Source organism: Silene latifolia, chromosome 8 (genome assembly GCF_048544455.1).
Source record: "Silene latifolia isolate original U9 population chromosome 8, ASM4854445v1, whole genome shotgun sequence".
NCBI lineage: Eukaryota > Viridiplantae > Streptophyta > Magnoliopsida > Caryophyllales > Caryophyllaceae > Silene > Silene latifolia.
This window is the reverse complement of record NC_133533.1, coordinates 67362621-67373490: the sequence shown is the minus strand read 5'-3', so window position 1 is coordinate 67373490 and position 10870 is coordinate 67362621. Positions and strand designations below refer to the sequence as shown.

General features: G+C 32.6%; 1 non-coding gene across 1 annotated transcript; it reads left to right on the top strand.

Annotated features, from left to right (window-relative positions):
* The first annotated feature begins 330 nt into the window (after positions 1 to 330).
* LOC141598036 (small nucleolar RNA R71) lies at positions 331 to 437 on the top strand. Its single transcript, XR_012523240.1, has one exon. It is a non-coding gene; the product is annotated as a small nucleolar RNA R71 (small nucleolar RNA).
* Positions 438 to 10870: the final 10433 nt, after the last annotated feature.

Genomic DNA, 10870 nt, shown 5'->3' with positions numbered 1-10870 from the left:
CCTTGGTTCTTGGACATAATAGACCTTGGAATGGCTAGGTCCAGCCTCATGGACATGCTTTAAGTCTCCTTGCTTCTTCTCCATTTTAAACTCTTCAAATTTATTTGTCAAGTCATCTAATTTAGTCTTGTACTCCACCTCTATTTTAGGAGGTACTTCACTCTTGTAGTCCACATCCCTAACGTAACTACTCTCCATCTTGTTTGAATCATTTCCGTGATTTGAGCGTTGTTCATGTTGTCAAAATTTCCACTGGATGCCGCCACGTTCATGTCCCGAAACCTTTGTTCAAGAGTTTGGAAAAAGGTTTGGGTGGTCATCCATTTTGGGATACCATGGTGTGGACAAGATGAGAGGAGATCTTTAAAACGTTCTCAAGCTTCACTTAGAGTTTCCATGGGTCTTTGTTTGAAAGTTTGAATGTCATGGCGAATTCTTGCGGTTTTAGATGGTGGGTAGAAATTGTTGATGAAAGCTTTGGATAAAGCCTCCCAAGTGGTAAATGTACCCGGCTCATGAGAGTTCAACCACTTCTTAGCATTGTCTTTCAAGGTGACAGGGAAAAGCATTAGGAGTATTTACTCTTCGGTTACCCTGTTGTGCTTGATAGAACCCGCTTTCTCCTTGAATGTTGTAAGATGTTGATGGGCATCATCACTTTGAATCCCATGATAGACATCTTGTTGCATGTAATTTATCACATGGTATCGAAGCTCAAAGGTGTTGGGAGCAATAGCTCCATAGTTTATTGCCAAACAAGCCCGATTGGGGTCCGGCCTATTGTAATATCTCATAGGTTGATCCGCCATATCATCGTTTACTCGATTGTTTCGTGGAGATTCGGTATCGTCGGTATGGGTGGAGTGTTGAGAATGTCTTGGTGAATTTTGTGGTGAGTTAATTGGAGAGTTTTGTGCAATGTAAAGAGATGATAGGGCGAAGGAAGAGGGTGGTGGATTTGGATGCTCAATTGTGGAATTTTGGGTGTTTGGTGGGTTAGCAAAAGGTGGAGATCCTCGTATTGCCGAAAGAGCTAATCTTCTTCTTATCCGGAATGTTTTCTCGATCCCTGCTTTAGTTCGACAATAGGAAGTGAGTTGATTTAAGCTAATTGAGAAACTAAACTAAGACAATAGAAAGACGACTAAAGCTTAAGATGATAAAGGACGATAGTTAAAGGAACTAGGATATCGGGTTCACTCGAGTAGAGAAGGGGGGGACAAGAACATAAGAAGGTAAAACCAAGAGCATATGAAAGAGGAAAAATCGATCTCTCGATGTGAGACTAACCCCTAAAGTAAGGTTGATTAAGCTCTCACCTAATTAACCAAACCTTGATTTTAACATGTATTTCCTAATTACTAGTCAAGCTCTCACCCAACAAGTTAAAAGATAGATTAAATGTGTAACACCCCTATACTCCAAGTGCCTTACCAGGACCACTTAAGGCATGGGAATGCTACCATCTCGGTTACCCGAGGCAATGTATATCAAATAGACAATAAAGAAACGTACTTTAATAAATGAATTTAAAGTGCTACAAGTCCAAATCCCAAAACTGATAAAGTAAATACAACTGTTCCAAAAGTACTAATCCAAAATAATGTAAATGAATGTTTATGACACAGCGGAAAACTCCTAGACATCTCGTGGCAACTCAACCCAGCTATCCCATGCGCATCGTCTCACACCTGCTCAATAACTGCTCACCATCCCCGAATGGATCACCACAGTTTTCAAAACATTTAAACCGGGGTCAGTTACTGTTTACATAAAATAATACAACAAAAGCAATACAACAATCCAATTCAACCAACCAATCTCCATCATATCACCACATACCTGACTACACTACACACTAAAGTGTGTAGTCCTGCCATAATACCCATCGCAACAAGTATTCCACACCGCCAGTGGGGGACCGCAGCCACTTCCACCTAAGCCCCGCTCATCTCATCCGAGCGATAACCCAAGTTCCTAAATGTGCACATCCCCTCTGTGGCGGGTTCCACAGAGGGTGAATCAAGGGCGTGAAGCCACTCCCGCAAGTGACTCCACTCAACCGAGGACGCACCTCACAAACCACAGACAATTATACAACAACCACATTATACCATAACAATTACCATTTACAAATTCCGACATGATATGAACCAACAACAATGAACAACCATCACAATACATGTAAACAATAACCGAGTAGGGAAACCCTACCTTGAATAGCAACCACATGACTGTCACAACAGCTAATCAGTAATGTTCCTCTACGAATCCTCCTCATATAACACATATACATACAATTATCACCTAATCAATATAATATTCCCAAAACCCCTAATCTTACCCAATTAGGGTTTAACCAAACTCAACGAAACATTATAAAAATTATACAAGAAGCTTACCCTTGACACGATGATCTCAACGGCGTAAAGAACAAGACAATCTGACGATCCTAGCCCTTGGGATTTGCTAATAACGCGATGAAAAAGAACTACGTAACTTCTTTTCTTTTGAAAGGTTTTAGAAAGGTGAAAAAGTTATTAAAGAGACTGACGGAAACCTTTTATACTAATCACGCGTTATTAACAAAACGCGGCTAAAATAACCCGTAAGACTCACTTACTCGATCGAGTAAGTGACTTACTCGATCGAGTGACCCTTATTCGATCGAGTGCCCAACATACTCAATCGAGTACCCATTAGGTAGTCTACTATTTCTTATAAAAACATACTTACTCAACAGAGTAAGCCCCACTCGATAGAGTACCCATACACATAGAAAACCGTAGTATTACAAAATGCTCAAATTCTCACCTAAGCATTTTCACACACGCCTTGTGTGCATGATAAAATAAACAAGCATATATTCAATAATTTCATGATACCCATGTCTTAATTCTCCCCTATAATCCTACAAGAGTTCTCCCTCCATCCTAGTAAGGCACTATTCACACATACTTGCAATAACAAACACAAAAGATGGAGACTTTGGCATGAAACAAGTAGAGAACATCATGTTTATAATATAAACTAATCAAGTAACTCAAAATGTAAATAATTGAAAGATGAACAATAATAACAGAGGAATTATACCAAATTGAAGACAAAGTTGCAATCTTGGATTAAATAGAAGAATAATCTTCACCAATCTTCAATTTACAACCCAATACTAAATGTAAACAATTGAGAACAACTAATTCTAAGTTAATTAATGAAGTAATTAAGGTTTGATTAAGGAAAGATTAAAGCTTGCTTAAGAGAGTTTGCATAAAATTAGGGAAGTAATTTCAGATCTAGGGTTGTGTATACAAATGATTAAGGGAGAGGGTATATATAGTTTACACAGAAATTAGGTTGGAAATTAAAAGCAAGGTTAAAATGCAAAAGGGGGTCCCAGCCGGAGGACCGGCCGCCGGTGGCCTATCCGGCTGGGAGTACGCTGTAACTTCCTTCATTTTTTTCCTTGGCTAAGTGTTGGGGGAGTCTCAACCTTCCTTCCTCTTCACTTCATGCTTAGCTTTTCAAGCCGTCTTCATTGCTCAGATTCTTCTATTTTTAATATCATAGACTAGGGAATCAGGGTACAAAATGCAAGCTAAGATACACAAAACCGACTCAAACAAAGTCGAAATGCGTGAAAATAAAGAGGGTAAATGGTGCAAATAAATCATATATCAACACGGTAACAGATAGTGACTCTTGTTCCAATTTATTAAACACATCCTCTTTCTGTCTCCTGAGCGATGGAGGATAAAATTTCGACCTCGTAAGTTCCTTAAACTTAGCCTAGTCAAATCCTTCTTCTTAACTCCTTTCCTTTACTGTTTCCCACCATAAATCAGCTAGTCCTACCAAATAATACACCGCAAATCCTACCTTCCATGTCTCCGGACGCCGTATAGCCTCGAAAAGCTTATCAAAACTTCTTAACCAATTTTCAAATTCTGCGGGGTCCGACTTTCCATCATAAACTTTAGTATTATAACTTGCCATTTTCTAAATAACTTAGCACTGTCTTCCTCATTATGGGAATTGTTGTTCCTTATTGCATCAGCCATTATTGCCGCGAAATTACTCACATCTGTTTGCTCATTAGGGGCAAGTTGGTTAATATCGATACTATTAAATTGAGACATCCTATAAGACACAAAGAGTAAGTCGTCACGTTTCTACTTATTATAAACAAGCAACATATGTACAAGTCCCACACATGAAAGTTACACCCTTTATTACACTCACCTGAAGTCCGTTTAAACTACAATTCTAATCACCACTTTCAGAGGAAGTGGTTTCCTCCTCTGTTCCTCCTCTTCCTTTGGTTCCACCTCCTCATCCTCCTCAGAACTGTCTATAGAAATCACATCATCGGGTATCTCAATAATGTAGTTTTCGTCAAATATAATAAGCTCCCTAACCAAATCTTCAAAAGTTGGATACCATACATCATAGGTACCCCGAAGTAGATATTTATCGTAGTTTGGGAGTTCGTGTATCAATAGGTCAGCGTATTTCATCTTGAAATGATCCTAGGGTAAAACATTGGGCAAGGTTTGAATAAGACAATTTGCTTTAAAAGTTTCAACAAGATGGTTCTGGGGAAACAAATGATTGTTGTCCCCGAGCGCTTTTCGGAGGCGATCCACATGTGGTGTTATTCGGTCATAGGGTCCTATTGCTAGGTCCAGTGGCCAAAACCATATTTTCTAAAACAAGATAACATTAAAATATCATTAGTAACACTAAATAAACACACATAAAATATAACAATAATTACATGAATAATATTATCCTTGATTTCTAATACCCCTCTCTCAATTGATTTTAAATCCATTTTATCTTAGGCTCTGATACCAATTTGTAACGCCCCAATTTTTCTAATAGCCAATACAAAATAAAAGGGGTGGAAAAACTGTACCATCCCCTATTTACTAAATGAATAGGCATCCTCACAAATTTTTTCTACAAAAAGCATCTTTCTAAAAAAGGTAGCTAATAACAAGTATGTATACATTAACTAAGTAAGGTAACTAATAATTATAATAATTTATTTCATTAACTTATTATCTTTTCATTAAAATTAATCTTTTCATCAAATTATATTTTTTTTTACTAAACTCTAACCTATAATCTTTTAATTAAAATATTTTAATAAAAAAATTGTATCAAACTATGATTTATTAAGTACTAGTTTGAATGCTCGTGCGTTGCAACGGGGTAATTAACTTGTTTATAATACAAAAAAAACGTTATAAGGGTTTAATGTTTACATTCTATGTCTAATGATTTGTTTACATATTATTAAAATATCTCTTTCAAAAAAATAAAAAATTAATATATACGTATTATAATCACCACACTAACATTGTTTTTCAATGTGGGACATATAACATATTAAGAAGTACACTATTTTTAATATGTGCAAATCATATGAAATCAATACTCTAATGAAAGCATTTTTTACCATGAATTTAATTATATTATCTTCATAATTTTTATAACGATATTTTTTTGCCAAATAAAATGTCAAAGTTTTTATATAAAAATTAGAAACTTTTCATGAATATAAAATAGTAAATATAGATATTATAATAATTAAAATATTCTCCACTTTATTTTTTATGTGGAAAATATTATTTATGAAACTTTCCTAAATTAATTTTTGATGATGTGGACGCTCTAGAATCGCTCAAAAGAACTTATATATATATATATATATATATATATATATATATATATATATATATATATATATATATATATATATATATATATATATATATATATATATATATATATATATATATATATATATATATATATAGAGAGAGAGAGAGAGAGAGAGAGAGAGTTTGAATGCATGTGTGTTGCAACGAGTGATTAACTTATTTATAATGCAAACAAAAAAAACGTTATAAGGGTTTAATGTTTACATTCTATGTGTAATGATTTGTTTACATATTATTAAAATATCTCTTTTAAAAAAAATAAAAAATTAATATATGCGTGGGTTAACTCTTATTTATAATCATATAATCATCCCACATTATACTAATCTTTTGATGTGGGACAATTCTACTATTTATAAGTAATATATTTCATCAAACTTGGATTATTTTTCTGATGTGGGACAATTCTACTATTTATACGTAGTATATATTCATCAAACCTGCATTGTTTTTCAATGTGAGACAAATAACATACTCAGAATTACACCATCTTTTTTGTACTTAGTTCGACATCCAACCAGATCTCGAATACCGAATACGGACAATTGCTACTCATTATATCTAATATTTATATTTAAATTTCATAATATGATCAAGTACTCTCCATTAATATTTGTACGTTGTTTTTCTTCAAAAAAATTTTATCATAATTGAGATACGAAAATTTTCCGTGGTACTCCTTAATTTTGTCAGATTTTCCTTGTTACCCCTACTTTTAAGAATCTCCCTATGATACCCTTGAGGTTCCATTTTTTTCCCATGGTACCCCCTAATGTACGGATATCTCTCTCTTTTATTGGTACGGATATCTCTCTCTTTTAAATGAAAATTTAATTAACTATATCATTATAATATTGGAAATTTCTCATGGTAACCTTGAACTTTGATAGATTAAACATGGTACCCCTAATTTTAAGTTTCTACAAATTGTACCCGTGTGTTCACCTTTTTCTTTCCCAGAATACCATTTGACAACTTCCGTTATAACGCCATTACTCCTATGACTTGTGACGCCTGTTTCTTTTGCTATCTATTACACAAACATTTCATCATCTAATTCCCAAATCCATATTTTATTTAATAAACTAACATTTAGTACCTAAATAACAAAACACAAATAGCATGACATGCTCAATTACTCATCTAGTTACTCATAAGAGTAACGGCGTTATGAAAAAAGCAAACACAAGGGTATTATATGTAGAAACTTAAAATTAGAGGTATTATGCGTAATCTACCAAAATTCGAGGGTATCATGAAAAATTTCCGTTATAATACTGACCATTTTATCGCTCTTTCTCCCACTTAAAAAAATGTTACAACTTTAAAAATTTAACATTTAATTCAAGATTATGTTTAAAGTCTCTTTTATAATAAGTATACTTTGAAAGATTCAATATATTTGGGGTGATACCTAAGTTCCAAGGATAAATCCTATTTATAATCATGGATCACCCCACCTTATGATAATCTTCTGATGTGGGACAATTATTCAACTATTTATACGTAGTATATATTTATCACACCTACATTATTTTTCAATGCGAGACGAATAACATATTTAAAAGTACACCATATTTTTGAACCTAATTCGACATCCAACCCGATTTAATAATAAGCAAATATTATATTATCTATTAATATTCATACGTTTGTTTTCTATTTTTTTATCATAATTAAAATATGTGCAAATGACATGAACCTATACTCTAATGATAGAATTTTTTTTAACACAATTCTAATTATATTATTTAAATGTAGTATATTTACCACACCTACATTATTTTTCAATGTGTGACATATAAAATCTATAGGTAGAAAATATAATGATATAAACTTTTAAGAGCTCTCCAAGACAAAACTTAAGAGACTCAAAAGATTTTGGGTTGATGCCTAAGTTCCAAGGATGCCTCTTATTTATAATCATAGAATAACCCACCTTATGCTATATTTCATTGTGGGAAAATTCTATTTTTTATATGTAGTATATTTATCACACCTATATTATTTTTTAATGTGGGACATATAACATACTATGAAATACACCATCTTTAATATGTGAAAATTATATGAAATCTATATATACACTAATGATAGAATTTCTTACCATGAATCTAATAATATTATTTTCATTATTTTTTTTACCGACATTATTTTGCCAAATGAAATATAAAAGTTTTTATATGAAAATTAGAAACATTACTTGAATATAAAATAAGAAATACAGAGTATATATTATAATAACTAAAAGATTTTCCAAAGATTAACTTAGTTTAGAAATCATTATTGTAGAGACAGTAATACAAATTCTTTTAAGAGCTATCTCTAAAAATACTTAAGAGAATGAAAAAATTTTGGGTTATGACTTCTATTTATAATCATAAAATCACCTTGCCTTATGGTAATCTTACGATGTGGACAATTCTAATATTTATACATAGTATATTCACCACACTTACATTACTTTTAAATGTAGGACAAATAACATTATAGTACACCATTTTTTTCGCACCTACTTTGATATCAACCCGATTTAATAATGAGAAAATACAATACAATCTACACTCTAATGATAGCATTTTTTTGTCACAATCTAATTATATAATTTTCATACAATACTTTTTTGTCAAATGAAATATAAAGTTTTTATATCAAAATTATAAACATTACTTTAATATAATATAGAAAATGTATATATATGGGACAGTTCTATTATTTATACATAATATATTCACCACACCTATATTATTTTTCAATGTGGGACATATAACATACTAAAAAATAAATATCTTTTATATTAAAAAAATTTGGGTTAATACCTAAGTTTCAAGGATGCCTCCTATTTATATTTATAGAATCACCCTACCGTACACTATTCTTTCGATGTGAGATACATAATTTAATTATTTAGACGTTGTATGTTCATCATGTCTACATTATTTTTCAATGTGAAAGATATAACATACCAAGAAGTACATGTCTCTTCTTAAAAAAAACCACCATTGTATACATATTATTTTTCTTTGAAGGTAAAACCACTTAGTCTCGATCATTAGATAGGAATCTCTACATCTTACATATAACGACTCACTAACGCTCTATTACTGCATTCAGAAGACAACCATTAGTAAAATCTTTAGTTTTGTACTATGTCAGAAGACTACCATTAGTAAAACCTTTAGTTTTGTATTTTTTGATTTTCTTGTTCATGTTCTTAACTCTTTCCCGGGTAGTTCCCAACGATTTTTCCACTTTATTTTTTTATATCATATCGTAGATACTGATAGAAAATCTTAAGAGCTCTTTAAAATAATATTTATGAGACTCAAAAAATTTTGGGTGGATACATAAGTTCCAAATATGCCTCCTATTTATAATCATAGGATCATATCACTTTATACTAATCTTTCGGTGTGGGACAATTCTACTATTTATATGTAATATATTCACGACATCTACGTTATTTTTCAATGTGGGACAAAACATACTAAAAATTACACAATTTTACATACTAAGAAGTTTTAATATGTGCAAATAATATGAAATCTATACTCTAATGATAGCATTTTTTACCACGAAACTAATTATATTATTTTAATAATTTTTTTAACGATACTTTTTTGCCAAGTTAAATGTAAAAGTTTGATATAAAAATTGGAAATATCACTTGAATATAATTTAGGAAATATATATATTATAATAATTAAAAGATTTTTCACTTTATTTTTTACATAAAAAATTATTATTTATGATACTTTCCTAAATTGATTTTTGATGATGTGGACGCTCTCAGATCGCTCGAAAAAACTCTCTTATATATATATATATATATATATATATATATATATATATATATATATATATATATATATATATATATATATATATATATATATATATATATATATAATTAGGTTCAAGTGAGTCCTCTACTCTTAGATGAGTCCCTAAGTCCTATTTCTAACCCTTAGATCAAAGAAATTGGATGGCTAAGATTAAAACAAAAAAAAGAAGGGAGATATAAAAGCAAGCAAACCCTAATTCATCCTCCCTCACTCCTCTCTCCCTCCTTTCTCTCTCTAACTCCCTCCTCTCTCATTTCCTCCCTCCTCCCTCCTCTTCTCCCTCCCTCGGCCACCACACGCATACCACCACCACCACCCGCCACTACTCCCCTATTCTCTCATACATCACTCCCGCCCCTCACGCCTACCACCGGTCTTTTTTTTTTTTGGTGTTTTCATGGTGGTTGTTGGTCATTTTTCTCTTTTTTTTGGTGTTGATGGTTGTGGTGAAGGTCGTGGTCTTGGTTTTATCTTTTTTTTTTTTTTTTTTTATTTCCAGATCTATGTCTTTGGGTGGTTGTGGTTGCGGTGGGTGTTGGTGGTAGTTCAGGTACGGCGGCGGTAGTGGTCGTTTTTTATGTCAGATTTAGTTTTACTTTTTTTTTTCTTTCAATGGTGGTGGTTGTTATTGTTGGCGGCGGTCGTGGTTGTCGTGTTGGTGCGTGGTTCCTTTGCCTTTTCTATTTTTTTTTTCTTTTTTCAGATTTTTTGGGCGTGTGGTGGTTGTTGGTGGTGGGTCTTTGGTGGGGCTGGTGGTGCGTGGTGGTGGCTGTGGGTGTTCGTGGTGTGGTGTTTTGTGCTCATTATTTTTTTTCAGTTTTTTCTCTTTTTGCGGCTATGGCGTGGGGGCTGTGGGGTGGTTGTGGGTGTTCGTGGTTTGGGGCTGGTGGTGCGTGGTTGTGGTCGGGGGTGTTCGTGGTGAGGTGGTGTTTATTTTTTTTATTTTTTAAATAATCACTCGACCATTAAAGTTTCACTCTCGATCATCAAAGTTTCACTCGTATACCTTTAAAGTTTCACTCCTAGACCATTAAAGTTGCAATCGTAAATTAGAGAAAACACAAATTTTTATATTGTTACGTAAATTCAAACTAAAGTTTCACTCGAAACAATTAAAGTTTCACTCCCAGACCATTAAAGTTACAATTGTAAATTAGAGAAAATACAAATTTTTACAATATTACGTAAATTCAAAATTTGATATTGAAATGGACTAAAAAAACTAAAGTTTCACTTGATACCATTAAAATTTTCACTAGTTTAACATTAAAGTTTCATTCCTAAATCAGTGAAATAAAA